Raw genomic sequence first — 4,297 nt, forward strand, 5'->3', positions numbered from 1 at the left:
ACCCCTTCCCATCCCAGCGCCACGGGCAGCAGCCCCCGAGGCCCTTCCTTCAGCAGAGCGGGCATGAGATGGGCATGTGCCTGGCTCAGGGCAGGCCTTCAGCCCGCTGCACCGGTGGGCACACAGCCCGGAGCCCCACTGGCCTGGCTGTAGAAGGAGGCGCCACGGCTCAGCGGGGTCTGTTCAGCCTCCTTCCCACACGGGCTCCCTGCACACCTGCTGTGCACAAACCCCATTAACGCCCGCAGGCCGGCGGCAGGGCTGGGCCACAGGCAGAGCCCCTGGGGCTGGGATCAAAGCACACTCATTGCTGGGGTCCCTGGACGCTCCCACCCACCTCCCCCACAGGAGGGAAGCGCCCGCCCCGCCACAGCCCCACCCCCGACTGCCAGGGGCTGGAGGCGCACTCAGCGTGGCCGTCTCCCCCTCCGCTCTGGCTTCCCCCGAGGAGCAGAGGCTGAGCCAGTCCAGGTGGGCCTCGGGTTTGGATAAGGAAACCGTAGCGCAGAGAGGGACTGTGACTCTCCCAAGGGTGCACAGCACTATGATCATTGTCGCCATGGAGACCCTCAGCCTGGTCACCCCCAACGATGGTGCGAGTGACAGGAGGGGGTGCCTGGGGAAGCTGAGCTCTCTCCCGGGCAGGCTTCTCGGAGGTGAAGGTGGGAGAACCTCCGGAAGGAGTGAGCTCCCCGTCAGCAGAGGGGTCCCAGCAGCCCACAGAGCGCCTCCCGCGTGAATAGAGGTGTCTAGGTTACCCCGAGAGTGTGCTGGGCGCACTGGGTACCCCTCAGGCTCAGCTGCGTTGGGGGGAGCTGGGAGCCGGCGGTTGTGCTTTCCTGCCTGGGCGGGGGGCTGTCGGCCACGGGCTGTGCAGGGGGTGAAACCTGCCTACCGCAGGGTGGGGTCTGTGCAAGGTCAGGCTGGGCCTCTCTCTGACGGGGCGACCTGGAGCCCCTGCAGGGGGCACCCTTCCTGTGCCCATGGCCTGCCCTCCGTGCGCCTCGGTTTCCTCATCTGTGAAAGGGGGCGATGTTCCTGCAGACTGAAGATGCTCACCTGGCACCCCCAGGGTCGCTACACCACCCAGGTGGAAGGCAGAGCTCTGACACGGCTCTTCAGCCCTGGCTGGTGGCTCAGTGGTCAGAGCGCTGGCCCTGTCCGCCCGCTGCTGCGCTCACCCGGCCCTCATGGCCCAGCCAGCACCCAAACCAGGATTTCACAACCCCTGGCTCGGGGCCCGGGCTGCAGCGTCCTGGGGAGAAGGAACGCAGGGCCTGGGGTGCCTCCGGGAAACAGGGGCGTCCCTCCCGGAAGACAGATGGGCTCGCCGGCAGGGCGAGGGAAGCCCCTGGGGACCTATGAGTGGGGGTGTGAGGCTGGGGAGGGCAGGGCTGGGTTTCCAGAGAAAGGGAGGGAGGGAGATGCATGTCTCAGGCGCAGGAGCAGGCCCTGCCCTGGGCGAGGGAGGCAGAGGTGGCCGTTGCCTCACCCGGCAGGTCACTCCTCTACGCACGGGCACCGCACCTGCCCCAGGGGCGGTCCTATGGCATCCTCCCCAGACCTGGCCCCCCCGGGCTGGCAGGGAGGCCCAGGGGGGTGGTGGCCCCCGCGCATGCGGCCTGGGTCCAGCGGGAGCAGCCACGCCTGTTCCCAGCTCGGGCGGGTCCACAGCGAGTGTGAGGTTGGCCGGCCCTGACCTAATCCCCACCACCCAGTCTGCTTCCCAGGACACATCCGGGCCCGGCCCAGGACAGGGGCCCAGGAAGAGGGTCCGCACCTCTCACCTCTGCCAGGCCTCTGTGCAGGACCAGCAGGCTGGGCGGAGGTCCGAGGGCTGGGGGCCCTTTCCCCCTCGCCCCCAGCTCCAGCCAACACCTGGGCAGACACACCCCGCCCCCCGCCAGCTCAGGAGTTGGGGAAAAGCCCCACGTCTCCCGCCTGTATGAGAAATACTCTCGGCTTGAGGACAGCGCCTCAGCCTAAGGGTTTCCCGCCCTGTTACCAGGGGCCTGAGAAGAGGTCAGCGGAAGGTCAAGGACAAGGCCAGTGCTTCCACCACTTCCAGTCAAGGTCACATTGGAGGTCAGGTGGCCGAACACGGGAAGAAGACACGGGAAGAAGGAACAGACGGAGGGGAGGATCGTTGGAGAAACAAATGAACGCTGTTTGCATAGGAAATGCGCGAGGCTGGCGCCTGCAGGGGGACAAGCGGCCAAGTTCGCTGGGAGGGTGAGCACAGTCCATCCGCCCCCCAGACCTGCCCAGGGAGTCAAATGCTTTACCGCTTGGGCAGTTTGCCATCTCACCAGGAACGCGTGCCCCATTCCGCAATGGCCTAGCCCCACACTGACCGTGTCCGTGGGCAGGAACTCACCGAGGCAGAGAGAGAATGGGGCTTTTGGTAACCCTCATCCGAGGATATTTTTCCGTGGATTTTTGGAGAGAGTGGGAGAGAAGGGTAGAGACAGAGACAAGCATCGATGTGAGAGAGACACATCGATGGGCTGTCTCCCGCATGCGCCCCGACGAGGGCCAGGGAGCAAGCCTGCAACCGAGGTATGTGCCCTTGACCAGAGTCGAGCCTGTGACCGGAGTCGAACCCGGGACCCTTCAGTCCGCAGGCCGACGCTCTACCCATTGAGCAAAACCAGCCAGGGCGAGATGTCGGCTTTCTTCAAGCTGACCCGGGGCTTCCACAATTCCCAGGAAACCCCATAGGGTTTGTGCAAAACTGCAAAGGGGCCTCAGTGGAGGTGGCAGAATGGGAGGGCCAGCGCGCCCGGAAGGGAGAGGGCAGTGAGCGGGGTGGCCCTGGCTGGTGCGGGTTTATTCCAGAACTAGTGCGTGGCTCCAGGGACAGGCATGGCCTGGGAGACCACAGGCAGCCTCACGCTGGGTGTGGCCCCTTCGTCACCCGTGGGGGCGCTCCAGGGCCCTGTGACAAGGCATCCCTGCCTCGCTATGTCCTCAAAGCCCCAGCGCTCTCAGGTGAAAAAACAAAGTACGGCCTGGCCGGAGTGGCTCAGGGGTCGGTTGAGTGTCAACTTGTGAACCAGGAGGTCAGGGTTCAATTGCCAGTCAGGGCACATGTGTGGTTTGCAGGCTCGATCCCCCGTGTGGGGCGTGCAGGAGGCAACCGATCCATGATTCTCATCAGTGATGTTCCTCGCTCTCCCTCTCCCTTCCTCTCTGAAATTAATAAAAATATATATTTTTAAAAAACACAAAACAGAAAACAAAAGTGTGGAAGGCAGAAACAATGTGTACCTCCAACAACAAAAAATGAGAGTGTTTTTATGAGGGGCGGGAAGAATGTCTCCAACTAGACACAGATACCACACGTGGGAAGGTGAGGACGAAGGTTGCATCTTGTTGGCTCTTGCTGGTGTTGCTCAGCGGATAGAGCATCGGCCTACAGACCAAAGGGCCCCGAGTTCGATTCCAGTCAAGGGCACATACCTCGGTTGCAGGCTCCTTCCTCTCCAGCCCGGGGCCCTGGTTGGGGCTCCTGCAGGAGGCAACCAATCGATGTGTTTCTCTCACGTTGCTATTTCTCTCTGTCTTTCCCTCTCTCATCCACTCTCTCTAAAAGCAATGGAAAAATATCCTCGGGTGAGGATTAAATAAATAAAGATCGCAGTGCGTGAGAGATGCCGGGGCAAAGAGAACGTGCCCAGGAGATCTTGGCCACACACGTATCCAAGCAGCCACAACAATGTGTCGGGGGCAGGGCGAGGCTCCCGGGCTGGGGGACCGGGATGGGGACCCCGCATCCCTGGGACACGCGGCAGGTGTCCCCCGTGAGGCCGGGGAAGGGCTTGGAGCCCACGTGGAGGAAGATTTGGAGGATTTCCGCACTGAACACAATGTCCTTGTCTCAGAAACCCCCAGGCTCCTCTTTCCCGGGCCTTTATTTTATTATTATTTATTTACTAGAGGCCCAGTGCACAAAATTTGTGCACTCGGGGGGCAGGGGGAGGGGGGTCCCCCAGCCCGGCCTGTGCCCTCTCGCAGTCTGGGACCCCTCGGGAGATAATGCCCTGCTGGCTTAGGCCTGCTCCCGGGTGGCAGAGGGCAGGCCCAATCCCTAAGTGCAGCCCCTGGTCAGGCTCAGAGCAGGGCCGATTGGGGAGTAGGGGCGCCGCCCCGTCATGCACAGAGCAGGGCGGATCGGGAGGTTGCAATGCCACCCTCAGTCACGCTCAGGGTAGGGCCAATTGGGGGGTTGGGGCACCGCCCCCTGTCACACTCAAGGCAGGGTCGATGGGGAGGTTGCAGCGCCACCCCCTGTCAC

The sequence above is a fragment of the Myotis brandtii genome, unplaced genomic scaffold (assembly GCF_000412655.1).
Source record: "Myotis brandtii unplaced genomic scaffold, ASM41265v1 scaffold986, whole genome shotgun sequence".
NCBI lineage: Eukaryota > Metazoa > Chordata > Mammalia > Chiroptera > Vespertilionidae > Myotis > Myotis brandtii.